Consider the following 16200-nt stretch of genomic DNA (forward strand, 5'->3'; position numbering starts at 1 on the left):
TAGAATTTTCTGCCGAAAATATATGGTCTGAAGTGATTTATTGCGAATATCACAGCAAGTAGTTCTCTTTCTGTTGCGGAATATTGTGTTTCCGGCTTATTCATTACTCTTGATGCGTACACTACTGGCTGATCCTTTCCTATCTCTCCTTGACTTAGGACTGCTCCCACTGCTGTTCCAGATGCATCAGTGGTTATATTGAATGGTCTCTCGAAGTCAGGATATTGTAGGATCGGCTCTTCGCATAGTACGTTTCTTAGGAACTCGAAAGCTTGCTGTTGCTGGCTGGACCACTCAAACTTTTGCTCCTTTTTTGTCAAATCAGATAATGGTTTAGCTATCTTAGAGAAGTTTTTAATGAAACGTCTGTAGTATCCACACAATCCCAGGAATTGTCTGATATTTTTGACAGTCTTCGGCATGGGGAATCTTTGGACTGCTTCTACCTTTGCTGGGTCAGGTTTTACACCGTCTTCTGTAATTATATGACCAAGGTATGCCACTTCTTTCTTCAGAAATTGGCATTTGTCAGGTTGCAAGCATAAGTTTGCTTCTCTAAGCTTCGTCATCATCTTGTTGACTTTTGTCTCGTGTTCTTTTAGCGAGCTTGCATAAATTACGATGTCATCGATGAAAACGAATAATTCCAGTCCTTGTAATCCATCTAAAACGTTGTTCATCAGGCGCTGGAACGTAGCTGCAGCATTTTTTAGTCCAAAAGGCATTCTGTTAAACTCGAAATGCCCGAATGGTGTTGAGAATGCTGTCTTGTGCTTGTCTTCTGGATGCATTGGTGTTTGATGAAAACTAGATTTTAAATCAAACACGGAGAAGTATTTTGCGCTTCCCACTTGATCCAGGATATCCGTGATGTTTGGTAGTGGATAGGCATCGCTGATTGTTTTTTCATTTAGCTTTCGGAAATCAATCACTAATCTCCATAATTTGTTTCCTTGTGAATCTTGTTTTTTTGGTACTATCCACAATGGGGAGTTAAATGGTGATGATGAATGTTTAATGATTCCTTTTTCTAGGAGATCATTAACTTGGTGATTGATTTCATCTTTTAATGCGTGAGGATACCTGTATTGTTTTACGTTCACAGGCATCTCATCCGTAGTGATGATTCTATGGTAGATTTTATTTGTTGCTGGGAGTCTATCTCCGTCTATATAAAATCTGTCAGCGTGCTCTTGTATTATATCCTCTACGTTGGCGAATTCTTCTTGATTTAGATGATCTGTTTGTAATCTTTCAAGAATTTGCTGGGCTCGTTGAGGTTTTTGGTGAGCTGTTCCTTCATCTTGAGGTGCCTTTTCATAATGTTGCAATTCAACTGTTGGCATTTCAATTTCGATATCTTCTGCTCCAACGTTGAAATTCCGTCTTGTTCAATTGGTAGTTCCTCGATGATGTGGAATATGGATTCTGTCTCCAGTATTTTTATTTTGATGTATCCTGTTGTGTAAATAGAGCTCTTAGTTATTCCGCTTAGTTGGAATATTATATCTGTATTTATAATTACTTCGTTTGGAATTGCTTGTTTTTTTATTATATTAATATCTGATCCTGTGTCGATCATGAATAAAGCTTTTTGACTCTTAAAATCATTGCTTAATAGTTCAACACTAGGGGATTTATTTATTTCTCCTAAGTTTAGGTACAAGTTTGCCTTCTTACGTACCTGTTGTACTTGAGGAGTCTGCTGGAGTCTCTGATTCCTGACTCGCTCTTGATATGCCTTTTTCCGACATTCCTGAACTGTATGGCCGATATTTTGGCAGAATTCACAAATTGGAGGTCTTGCTTGTGTCCAATTTCGACCTTGCCTTTGCGTAGGCTGGTTTTTATAGGCCTGGGTTGGCTGCGCAAAGTCCTGAGGGACCCCTTGTCTTGCTGGCTGGTCCTTAAACCAACAGGTCTCCACGGTGTGCCCGGACCTCTGGCAGTGTTGGCAGTGTTTTGCCGGCCAACGGGCCCTCGATATTGATTGTCCTTGGAATTGCTGACTGCAGCATACACTAGCATTATGCCCGTATCCAAGGCAGTTTTCGCATTGATTGGTCATAGTGAATCCTTGCGATAGCTTAGCCTTTGTCCGGCTTTCTATATTCTCTGCCTCGGCTACAATTGCTGCACTAATTGCTTCATCGAGACTGTTAAAATTCTGATTTTTCATCCGGCCATACACTTCCTGTTTTAAACCGGTGAGGAAAGCTTTGATTGTATTATTTTCTGAGGATCGGTTGTATCCTTCGATGTTATCTGGGAATTCTATTTCGTTGCAGCTTTTAATTTGTAATAGAAGTCCTGAGACGCGGCTGCCGTAATCCACGACTGCCTCAGTTGGTCCTTGTGCGATCCTTGCCATGTCGCCGCATAGCTGCATCGAAGTGAAGAGCGGTGCGAACCGTGATTTTACTACGGCAATCAGTTCCTCAATGGTGTCGTAGTCTCCGTTTAGTACCACTCTTGCTGCTTGCCCGTAGAACTTGTTCTTTATCAATTGTACCAACCCGTACTCAGCATTAGGAGAGATAATATTCTTCGCTTTGAAACAGCTCTTTGCAAACTGGTAGACTGGTATGTTGCGGCCGTTGAATGCTGGTACGATGTCTGCTGCATCGCGAATACTGATCGGTCGGCTTCCTTCAGTCGATCCGTTGGCTGATCCGCTGGCTGATGCGCTGGCTGATGCGCTGGCTGATGCGCTGGCTAATGCGCTGGCTGGTTGATCGGCTGTCCCGTTAGGCATCTTGATGTTTGTTTATTAATATAGTGTATGTATATATATATATATATTTTTTTTTTAAATTTATTTTATTCCTCTATTTTTACTTTTATTTGTCTTTATTTACTTCTAGGCTAACCATTAATGTCCGCAGAGATACGTTTTCTCTTTACCACTTGAACTATCCCACCGCTGTCACCAAATTTTTTTATCTATCTACGTGTAACGACCCAGAGTGAGTACGTCACTGCACCGACTTGTAGGGAGAGCGGTTCCCTTAGAAGGCGACTCGTATTCTGTATTTCAGGGATTATGGGTTCGTGTGGTGTGCGGTTAAGGAGTGAAATTCAAACACTAATGTGCTAGAAACTAATGGAAATTGTTTATTCAAGAATAAAAGGTAAGTGAATTGAAATATAATATAAAACAAAATCGCTAGTATCACAATAAGTGCTGCTAGAATTAGGAACGCAACAAAGAATTATAAATCGTTCGCCCTAAATTGGGAATACAATAAGAAATATGTAATTAGTAATAGAATTTAGTAATTAGTTATTAGTAATAAGTTATAGTAATTAATAATTATCGATAGCGCTGACGCGAATGTGGCTTAATCCTCTTGTACAGTCAATACTCTGTTTAATTTTCAATAATGATCATAGAAACTAAATTCCAGAGGTTTGTGCGAAACTATTGGAATCGAGTTAACCTTTCCTATAGGTCGCAATCGGTTTCTGGTTATACCAGAGCTGTGTTTAGACGCAGGCCGTTCAAGGAGCTCCGCTCCCCGCTAGCTGTTTACACTTGAAATGCTGGCTTAGCGTAACACCTGTGTAACACGTTGCGTACCGTGGATACGAGGTCCACCTGACCCGTAGTACTGCACGCCACCAGTGGAAGAGTAGGAATTAGCTATAGCTCGCGCTCTATCGCTGCCTAAACAGTTCAGCGCAAGCTCTTCTCTACTGATCAGAGTATTGTCTGCTTCAGACCGAGGTCTGAGAAGATCTGCCATGAAACTGTGCGGAACGCCTCTATTTATACTCAGATCTTGCTGAGTCGGCACTTTTTTTTCCGCATAGAGTTCTTGGGGTAGCTGGGTTTTCCCCATCACGTGGTGGTCCAGCATCCCCGCTCTAGAATTCTACCCCACTATGTGTTCACTGGGGTTGCGCTGGCGCGTGCGCGGTCAGACGTCGATAATTTATCGATAACTGTTTTACCGTCTGACTTATCGACTAAACTTTTACCGACGAATTTAACATACTCAGTTATCGGCGAAAATGAAAATGTTTATTACAAAAATTTTACACATTAAATATTAACAATAAAAATCAAATAAAACACTTTGTATGAAACATAAAAAATTAGTTATAATAAAGAAAATGAAATTAAAAAGATATTGCGTTTGATTATCGGGTCGTTACAAACGTGTCAATTTATAATCAACCCGGCTTCTCGAAGTTCTTCGCTTATAGAAATGATCTTGTTGTCATGGCCCGTATGTCCTGCGGATTTCGAGGATACCCGAAGACGTAATCTATTGACGAGTTCGTTTGGGTCATTGCAGTGCACGTAGTCTACCGTGTTATCGTTAGCCACCATATCGAACGGTATCAGATTACCTCCGCGCCGCTCGCTCTTAAACAATTTTGCAATGATATATTTATACTTGTAACCCTTGTTACTTTTCACAAGCCCCGACGAGATATGGTTGCGTCTATGAGCGTTCGGCGACTTTAATATTTCCCCGTATTTGTGTAAATCAGCATCGTTGAACAAGGTGTCATCAGGCATTCTCATAAATAGTAGTTCGTACAGACCAGTTGTTCCTCTGTACCTCACCCCATTAATAATCACATCGTCGTTTTTGGTTACGGCGAAAACTGAACTTCCAAGCATTAATTTGTTGCGTTGTACGTATACTCCATACACGTCATCTATCTTCTTCTCACGATCGGTAACAAGTAATTGAATGTATTTAGCTGCCAACGGCCCCAAATTTTCCGTGAAATGGCTACGTATGTTTTCGCTAGGCTTGTCCAAAATTCGCTGCATAGAAACATTAAGATTCTTGTCGCTGTCGCCGTACGTTTCAACGGCATGTATCGATCCTTCACGATGAAAATCGGGACGATCTTTCGTCACATCCACCGTCTGTTCACTCGAAGATGTACCAGGTTCGGAATAAATGCGTGCTCTTGCAGTTTGTGCGCTTTGAGGGTTAAGAAAAGGAGTTGACGTCAATTTTTGCGGTTCTTTAATATTCAAAGTTGGGAATGTCGACTCGGATTTTATATCGATCGTGTCTGAATGTGGCGATACCGCTGACATATTCTCGATAATTCGTTCCAGCGGTTCTACCACGGGTCTCAATCGTTTTTCGATGACTAAGAACTCGTCGATGCTGTCCGATTTGAGAGCTCTGCGTTTTTTGCGTATAGCATCGCTTGTTTTAGCTATAGCATTCGCAACTTTACTCGATTCTTTAATATTACTATTATCCATTGCAAAGAGAAGACGTGTACTCGCTAAGCGTTCTATCGAAGGACTAAATGTTTCAGAAAACAGCAAATCCGTTAAATCCTTTTCTGTAACGGTCACGTTCCATCGAGCTGTCCTTGTCGATTATTACGAAACCATATTTCTGTTCCCAACACTGTGCGCACAATTTACAAAAATTTTCGTACGACATGTCTGTATTTACATGATCATTATAAATGTGGCGTAGATTCGTGCCATCTTGTTTGAACACGATCAAAAGGTTGGCATTGTCGCGAATTAGGTGTTTCGGTATTCTCGCGTAAGTCTGACATAGATAAAAACAGTCCACGCGCGAGTGCCTGCCCATAGCGAAATATTCTCTTATCAAGTCTTGCTTGTCACATGCTACGTCATCGAATATAAACACCGAATCGGGCAGCGCCTCGTTCGGTGGCACGACTTCGGCATTATTTGAAAATGAAAAGTATCCGATTTCAGGAACGTTTGTCAAAATTCGTTCGAGATGTTTGTACTTTGGTTGTTGCAATGATTTTGAGTATACATATACGTTATTGAATCTTACATCGTTCGGGCTCTCTATCAGACTGATTACGATGTTCGTTTTATCGCAGTTCGATGGACCGCAAATTATACCACGTATCGTATTTGGCAAGAGGGGTCCGTGTCGTCGCCGACGATCGTCCATGCGTGTTGTCCTCTCGTCTAAATCGACAATAAGGATAGACAGGGGCTGCTTTGCGAAACGCATATCGTCTATATAATAACCATATATTTAATGATTCAGCCTCTTTATAGGTCGCGGAAAAGCTGCTTGTCCGCGTCGTGAACGCGCTTTAACCGCGGCCGTAGACGAGCTTTAATCGCGATTAACCCTTTTTCTCCGCGGGACGGCGCACAGTGGTCTAAATCGAGAAATTTAGTGACATTTTGCCAAAAAATCAACTTTCTCATATAGATATACATTGAATGTATATTGCTTTCAAAATATCTATCAATGTTGGCAATGAAAAAGTTAATATAATTGAATAAAAACTGTAACTGTAACAGCCAGTTAAAGTTGGAAGTTTTCAAGCTAACATTTTTCATGGAAAAAATTCTTTTTCTTTTTTAAGGTGCCCTGACGATTCTTTTTAATATTTTTCTCTCCATTTTTTTTTAAATGAGAGATATATCTTTAAATTACAAATCACCATTGTCAATTAAAGGTTACTATTCATAATGTATTAAAAATGTTACGATAAATGCAATAAAGAAAATTCTACAAGTTATTAATCATTAATAAGGAATATCTTTTGAGTCTCAAATAGTCACAAAATTTTACAAAATGGAATACTTTCAGCATACTTTCTCCTATATAATTATCCAAGAATTATTTCCTACTTCGTCCTACTTCACAAATTATTATTGTTTAAAGCCGTCCGCATCGCTGTGCGTACAGAATCTATCCATACTACAGACGGTCGCGTTTATCTTCGGAACTCCACACGTAATACGAAACTCTCAAAACTTAAACACTTCAAATGTTTATGCTATGGTACAGATAAGTCTGCGACTAGGTTTCTCTCTTTCGATCTGCATTCAGTTGATGCAAAGGCATACAAGAGCGAATAGTGAAATTCTTTTAGCGTTACAAACGAACTTTTTTTTCCTTTTCATTAAAATTTTGTTTTGCGTAGTCTTTATTTAGTGCTAATCTCGGTATACTTTATTTAATTATGTAATTATTGTTTAGTGAAGTTTATACACTCTGTTATTATTAATTAATAAGTTTTGTTCTTTGTTATATTTTGTTTTACTTATATTTGGTAAGTGCGTAAATACTTGGATATTTGTTACATGTGGTATTTTCTGTGTTCAAAACTTCTTCTTTTGCTATTCAGGTATTTGATATTTAATAAGAATGGAGGCTTTTCGTACAAATCTGAATTTATTTATGTTGCTACGAAGTTCGTCGAAAGATTTAAGTGACTATCTATTTTTGCATGAAAAAATATGTAAAGAAATCAACATGTCACCCGACACTTCAGATATGTTAAAAACAAGTTTAAGAAAGTTTGTTTCTAATTTGAAACGGAAATGGGTGCAATCTCGTTATATAGAGGAAAAATTTTTAAAACGTAACAAAGAATGGTTACAACGAGATTTCATATATCCACATGCAATATTAATAAACGTTCCATCAACTTCAACAGACCCTCCTAGAACGAAATCATCCACTGTAGAAATCTATAAAGGAAGAAAGGCATTATCTGACTGCTGTAATAGAGAGAAGGTGAGAAGAGCCTCATGTCTCGTAAATAATTTTACATTATCAGAATTATTAAATGCCGCAAAAATGAGCTTTCGAAAGAATAGAATGCATCACAAATCTCGTTTGCTTGAATATATAGAACATAATGACTGCGACTATAACAAAATAAAAGCTATCTTAAGTGGTTGCAAATTAAAAACAAGAACGTTTTCTGTAGAGAAAGCTTTATGTATGTTTATAACGGCAGACCTATCCAAATTTCAATATGTCACACTTAGAAATGAAGCTATACAATGTAATAATAACCAATTGCCATCGTATTGTACATTATTGCAAGAAAAAAAGAAATGTTATCCACCAAAAGAATCTATAGTAATAACAGAAAAATATGCAAAAGTTGAGCTGCAAGATTTGCTAAACCACACGGCTGAACGAATTCTACAAAGCATAGGTGATTTAGAAAATAATATAGAATTAGTATTAACATGTAAGTGGGGATGTGACGGTTCCTCAGGACAAGCGAGGTACAAACAAATTCAGTCAGACTTCAATATGAATGACGATAGTATTTTTTCATGCAGTCTAGTTCCGCTAAAGATCCATAACAAATTAACTGATCAAGTCCTATGGAAAAATCCACGACCATCTTCTACGTGGTTCTGTCGCCCAATTAAATTTGAATTCACTAAAGAAACAGAACAAATTATACATGAAGAAACAAACAGAATTAACAATGAAATAGTAAACTTAAAGCAGGTTAAAATAAATAATGTACAAGTTGAGTATATAATGCTTCTTACAATGGTGGACAACAAGATTTGCAATGCCCTTACGAATACAACATCCGCAATGCGTTGTTATATTTGTAATGCCAAGCCAACAGAGATGAATTCTTTAGATCTCATAAATTCAAAAATATGCAATGCTAGCAATTATTCGTTTGGACTTTCTACCCTTCATGCATGGATCAGATGTTTTGAATGCCTTTTACATATTTCATATAATATACCCTTCAAACAATGGAGTGCAAATACACCTGATTTAAAAAAAATTCGAGATGACAGAAAAAAACATATTCAACAGCAATTTAGACAAAAATTAGGATTATTAGTTGACGTAGTGAAACAAGGATGGGGTTCATCGAATGATGGAAACACTGCAAGATCATTTTTTTTCAAATACAGAACTTTCGGCCAGTATAACAGGAATCGATGCTACATTAATTAAGAAATTTCACGTAATTCTACAAGTCATTTCATCTTCTTACGCAATAGACCTTGATAAGTTTCAAGAATATACTCACAATACAGCAAAACATTTCATAAATCTTTATCATTGGTATTATATGCCGGCCTCCATACATAAAATATTAATTCACGGGAAAGAAATAATAAAACACGCACTACTGCCAATTGGTCAATTGTCTGAGGAGGCTCTAGAGAGTAGACATAAAGATTTCAAACACTATAGATGTAGAAATAGTCGAAAAATTTCACGGATTGCTACCAACGAAGATATATTTCATAGATTGTTACTAACTTCGGATCCATATATATCATCTTTACGTATGAAGTCTCACAACAAAAAACCCAAAACTCTGGACCCAGAAGCTAAAGAACTAATAATTAAATAAAAACAATTGTAAATAAATTTAAAAAGTAAAAAATATGATATTAAATAAACATAAAATATGTTACACCATACATCATTAAAACCCGTTACTTGTCAATATTCTTCGCTCCAAATTTCATTTCGCTATCTTTAATGATATAGGAGTTATACCAAAATGTCACTAAATTTCTCGATTTAGACCACTGTGCGGCGGCAGCGGGCGGTGGTGGCGGGCACGCGGAATGCAATTCGTGACCGAGCCATCAAATACGCATCCAAGCAACAACGTGACCGAAAGTCTGTCTCGACGATGCTCTCTCTATCTGTGCCAGATTGCACATCGACATGTGTCTACCTGTAAACATGGATTTCACCCTATCCCCTCATGTTAATCGCATCAGCAAGCCATCAAAGACGCATCCAAGCAACAACGTGACCGAAAGTCTGTCTCGACGATGCTCTCTCTATCTGTGCCAGATTGCACATCGACATGTGTCTGAATGTAAACATGGATTTCGCCCTACTCCCTCATGTCTTTGAAATAGAAGAACATTCCTTTTGTATCTCCTACATTGGAATATGAAACACAAACGTTACACATACAATCGTTCTAGGTAAAACAACATTAAGACGCATCAAGTATATTTTTACTAAATAGATTTTATTATTTTACAGTAATGAACAAAATTAATAAATGATATTAAATGTTTCGTGTTTTAAGACAAATGTAACAATTTTTCTTTTTCGGTGGAGGTCCATCTATGTGCGTGTCATTCCCCGGCCGGTTATAATGTTCCATGCACAGCTCTTCCACTTAAGAGAGTTTGCGCACTACATTGGTCAGTGGATTGTACTGCACGATACGATCGTGAATGATCAAACAGTAAGCGCTAGTATTTTCAGGAACGTTTTCACTACACTTAAAATCGATTCTTACATCGATTGTAGCGCTTTTTATCGATTCGTTCTGATGCGAGCAATCAATGACAACGAACGGGCCGTAGCCGAAAAAGAGTATCTTATCGTATAGAGCTCCGTCATCACCATTACTGCTCATTGCTCCGTAATATGACTTTCTGAATTTTGCGTACACGTCGTAAAGGACGGAGTATCCATTTTTATTAAAGTCAAGATTCAAATTGTCATACGGATATGATTCCACTTATGCATGCACCACTTATTTTTATGTATACTTAATAATAAAATATTTCAAAATTATTTTCATACGTTATTAAATGATTATTGTATATTCTTATGTAATTAATAATTACAAAAAAAATTGTTTTATGAAAAAAAATAAAATTGTACATACATGGGGCGCGAACTCGAGACAAAACAGTTTACAGCGGTTCCATAGACGGACACCTTACCGACTTAGCCATCGGCGACGTTGAAAAACTTTCTAATATTTTAGCAGATAAGGTGCGTAATTTTCAATTATTTGCAATAACTTCACTTTCTCCATTCAGATTTTACTGCATCCAGTGCACAAATGTTAGAAATCATATAATGCACTAAGTGTGTAAAGGAAATGTAAAAATTCAAAGTATTTCTCATGTTATCGCACGAAATATGTCGAAAATATCGGTTTTTGATTTTTTTCGGTTTGACGCACCAGAATGAAAAATCTGAAAAAAATTGCGGACACCAATCATGCTAATATCTAACTACTGTAAAAGTAAAAATCTAGTATCTCGAAAGCTTCTACCCGAAATCTCGATTTTTCGACTTTTTTTTTGCGTTTTTGATTTTTCACGCCTAGGATTTGCAGACGAAAAATCTGAAAAAATTCACTATCATAAAGAAACATGGCTAGAATATACTAGAATTTTTTCAGATTTTTTGAATGCCATTAAATAGGGAAAATATGACAAAAACTACTTTTTCTTTCTTACCCTGTAACTACCCTCCCGGTTGAGGTACAGGGTTGAAACTTGGTGTACCATGGTTTTTTGGGATATGCTATCGAATGGTGCATCGCGAAGCAAATTCGGCTCAAGGGCACTTTTGACCATCTTATCCTGCTATACCCTTTGGTGATATGTCTATTGAGTCTATTTTTTTTATCCGTTTGTAATGCAAATATTACATATCGCGGTTTTTCTAATTGCGTAGCTGCTTTAATGCTCCATGTATGTTTAGTGGTTGCTTGTAACATTGGATACTCGTATAATTCCCAGGAACGGTAACTCATAGTTATCGTTTGACCGTTTTCAAGGATACGCAACAATGAAAGTTTGTGTCTTTCTTCGAGCGTGACATGTGGCATCCTCCACTGTACTTTATATAGTTGCAGCGTGTATTTTGCACCATCTGTTCCAAAAACAGCGTTTTTGTCGTCTCGCGACCGAATCAGAATCAATTCATGATGCGCATTAATCACTATTCGTTTGTAATCTTCGCAGAAACCGAGCAGCATATTTAGAGGAACACAAAAGTCAAAGTAGACTCCTGCATTGGGTATGTGTCTCCAACCAGCGTTTTCAAGCATTTTTGATCTTGTCGTTGTCAACGATACTCCATTTTTTATCATAGTTGTTATTCCAACGTTTTTACAACGATCGATCTCCACGCCGTTTAATTCATATCGAATTTCATCAAACATAAATGCTGCGCAATTCATTTCTAGTCCAACTGAAGTTCCTACAACATTGTCATCGTTGAGAATGAGTTTTCCTTCGACGTAAAGGTAACTCTCACTAGGAAACGTGTACAAATCTTGTTGTTGAATGGGAATTCGTATTTCATCATTGTTTCCGAACGTTGTGTTGGCGTATGGGCTGTAACTATGTAATTCGATCGTCAGAAATCGGTAAACTGGCAATGTTCAATGGATCCATCATTTTCGTTTCTCAATCACAAAACCCAACGATTGCAGAAATTGCGCGTTTTTGTCGCTCAAATCTTGCGATGTGTTCAGTTTGGAGATATTGTCCTTACTAAATGATTGTAAAGAGTCATCACCGTTTAATACATGATTATAATTCCTGCAACCGTGGTAATTGCTGCTGCAAGTACAATTTGTGCGCTTGTGATTGAAGTTCTGGTTCCATCCATTTTCTAACGATCCTTTTAGCAACTCGTTCAACGGAGTGCCCAATAATGCATTCGGCGGATTGTTGATCGGTTGAGTTTTAGCATCTGTGTACAACAGCATTATTTCTAGTACATAATGTTTGGCATAAGTGCTGCTTGTTCTCTTGAAAGGCTATTAAATGAACGGATATTTAACGTATATTAAACGGTCGCGTCGTCGGAGCGTTCGACGATGTGCTCTTGCGATGTATCCGATTTGGATATATTCCCTCTACTGAATGATTGTACAATTGTTATCGTTTTTACATCATTATCCTTACCGCAGTTGTTGCATCTGTCGCAAAATGTTCAGCATGCGGTTCGAGCCGTTCGAGCCGTTCAGCGGGCCGTCCGAGCCGTTCGAGCCGTTCAGCGGGCCGTCCGAGCCGTTCTTGGGCGGCGCGAGCCGTTCGAGCCGTTCAACAGGCCATTGATTCTTATGTTTATATTCATGTTATTTTTTACACCGCCTAATATGAAGCCTCACTGTCACTTCTTCTCCACGGAAATTTATCAGATTATCATTTTGATCGGTAATGCGTATACTAACGTGATCAATGGCTCCCACGATAACTGAAAGATAAATGACGTTCGTAGGACTTTTCGAAATTTTATATCCTGGCGGCACGCGCGGTGAAAACTCATGAATGGTATGAACACATTGACCGTTGCTATACGCGCCAGTCGTAATATTACATTCGATCCTCAGCACATTTACTTTCATAATATTTACGGGTATATCCGACTCGTGCCATTGCCCCGGCGGTAATATGTGATATGTAGAAAACCCGAGAAGCGATCCTATATTATTTGGTTTGGTAAAATCGATTATATAATCACTATATATTTCACTTTTCAAAGTGCTGTTATTTGTACGAAATAAAATGATTTTTGTCTTGTCCATTGCAAGTATTTATTTAGCGCTTCGAGTTCGTACGAACCATCCGGTATCGTGATCTCACCATCGGCATCAAAGTAAAACTTATTGTTTGTAAAGTCAACGTTCGGTATTGTGTTGAAGGCTTGAAAATCAACGAGTCCGAATTCGTAATTATTATGCGACTTCGAAAAGGAGGAGGATACTCAATTCGACGTGTATATTTTTTTTTTTTATGTATGTTCACCGATTACGCCGAGACGGATGGACCAATCGGAACGGAACCTTTTGGATCTTCTAAAGTATGTGTCCCGATTGGTCCCGTTAAAAAAACATTTTATATTTTTTCACTCCGAAAGCGACCTATCCATTTGTTCCCAAATTTTTCATTCAAAAATTGTCTGGTGATGATTGCAAAATGTGGAGGAGCGCCGTCTTGTTGGAACCACATTTCTCTTCTGATGTGTAGTGGCACAGCTTCCAAAAGCGCAGACAAATGATTTTTTAATAAATCACAATAACTTTCAGATTTTACAGTTTCTTCAAAAAAATAAGGCCCAATCACAAAATCTCCTATTATGCCACACCAAACATTTAAAGACCATCGATGTTGAAAGGGAACAGATCGCATCCAATGTGGGTTTTCAACGGCCCAATAATGCAGATTATGTTTATTTACATGTCCTGAATTCATAATAGTAGCCTCATCGGAAAAAAGTATTTTGCACAAAAAGTCATTATCCATAACACCCTGCAGCCACTCACAAAATGTTACGCGGTGACCGTAGTCAGCCATCGAAAGCTCTTGTGTTAAAATCAAGTGATATGGATGATATTTCTGCCTATTCAAAATTCGTTGAATTGAAGAACGACTGATATCTGATGTTTGTGCAAATTTACGTTGACTAATATGAGGATTTAATGTAATTGCAGCAAGAATATTGACACTATTATTTTCATTAGTGACAGGTTTAGGTTTATTGCGAGATTTTGTACACAATCCACCGTGCTCACGAAGCCGCTTTTCTAAATTATAAAATGTTACATGAGATTTTTCGATCCTATAACGTTCAAAAAACAGCACCGCTGCACGCCGATAATTTTTTTGGCATTCACCTAACACTAATAACATATTCACTTCTGTATCAAAAATAGCCATAATCGCAATGTTACTGCTTGAATAACAGCACTACCCCGAGAACGTTTTCATAGATAACTGAGTCAAACTCAAGAATTGTTTTGTTTCTTATTGCTTTTGTTTCTTAACGAGTGAACAAAGGACTCAAGCGCTATGTTCGACCGCTTCAAGTAAGTACCTACAAGTCGAAACTTCAAACTGTTATAATCTCATCATGGAAATATCTGACAAAAAAATGTTTCAGACAAAATTTACTTGTTTTTTTCCTGTAGAATCTAAATATGTAACGTTTTATAGGGGGTTCCATTTAAAATTATAAAGGTACCCCCGCCCCCCCATTAAAGAAGAAGGGTGGGCCACATCATGTTTATGTAGTTAGAAAGGCCCTTCAGATCCATGCAATTTGAGGCCAAGAACTTTAAAATCGATGTGATAGTTTTCGAGATATTGAGCTGTTAAGAGTTATGTGGGCCACCCTGTATATTACGGGTGGGCTTAAAAATTAAATTTAACTAATTTTCATGATTTTGAATCTCAGTACCGTTAGGCGACCAGAATATCACTTTACCCTAATCTAATTTAATTCACTGATTAGGTAGAGTAGATTGGGTTAGGTTAGGCTATATTAAATTCCCAGCTGCCATCATAGCTACGATACATTGAAATCATTAATGTAGAAGTACACAAGGTATATATTGGTCATCAGTCACCGTGCTGTTGCCTGCAGAAACAGTAGAAAAGCTGCAATCCCATACTACTGCGTACGTTGTCACGGACGCACATGGATGGCCAGAATTCAATGTGTTAGTTTCGACAGTTTTTCGAAAATATCTCGAAAACTAAGGCCGAGCGACGGTTATATGTATAGGAAAAAGTTGTTCAAAATGTTGAGTTTTACAATATATTTAAATTTCATCAAAATCGGTGAGGTGTAACCTAATCTCAATAATTACCCCGCACGTGCTTGGGGGATCAGATTACTTGCAGATCACATTTCACATTTGAGGCAAGTGGTTCGGTTAAAAGAAAAAAATAATACATGATTGGTAGCCAGTTTGGCCGTTACGCCGGCCAAATGAGAACTAGTTCCCATCCTTCCAAATTTAAAATTTGATCTGGACCGTAACTATTTTCTGGCGAATCCCACACATTCTTGTCATTGGACTTTCCGTTGGAACTCGCATGGGTGCTATCAGAACTGCAAGGAAAAAAAATGTATTTTCCATTTTTCGAATTTTGAAACAAAAATTTTGAAAAAAATTTAAATTGTTTCAACAGTTCTTGTAGCACGCCAAGGAGTTCTCTTGAGTGCACTGATCAATTATGGCGATAACTGTAAGGAAAGCAGTGTCATAGCGGAATTTTGTAAAAAGAAAGGTGAAGTTAGCACCCAAATATTTAATTTGCATTATTTCTGTTAAACAAATGGAACTATTTTGGAAAATAGCAAAGAACTATAGAACTCTTTGGGGTGCAACAAGAACTGTTGAAAAAGCCAGCGTTTTTTACACTTGTGGTGCTAACTTCACAGGGGTGGCTCCGGGTGGGCGTTTTCGGCGTCTTTTGGGCAGCTTCGTCTAGTTTGTTTGGAGTCTCACACTTCGCTCCCTTTTCGCGGAAGGATTAGGCGTCTGTCGCCGGCCTCGAAGCTCCGGTTGAGGGTAGTCCTTGTTGATTATGTCCGTCGCCTCCATCGGCCCGACACCGGTGAGCAGGGAAAAGGGGTAACGTGAGGAAAGGGTTGGGGATTATTTTGAGGTGGGAGTGCGAGGTGGGAGAAGCACCGCGATTGTAACGGGGGGGGGGCACGGGTGTCACCACGTTACAAAATAAGAAATGAAATGAGAAGAAAGGAAAGTATAATAAATAAAAAATTAAATTTAAAATAAACTAAAATAATATTTGTTTACACCGGCGCCCCTACCGTCACCCCTCCCTCCCCGCGGCCATCTTCCGCAATTTTGGCGGCGCCGGATGCCAGCAGCCGTTCCTCTCGCTGTAACGTAAAATTG

Source organism: Osmia bicornis, unplaced genomic scaffold (assembly GCF_907164935.1).
Source record: "Osmia bicornis bicornis unplaced genomic scaffold, iOsmBic2.1, whole genome shotgun sequence".
Taxonomy (NCBI): domain Eukaryota; kingdom Metazoa; phylum Arthropoda; class Insecta; order Hymenoptera; family Megachilidae; genus Osmia; species Osmia bicornis.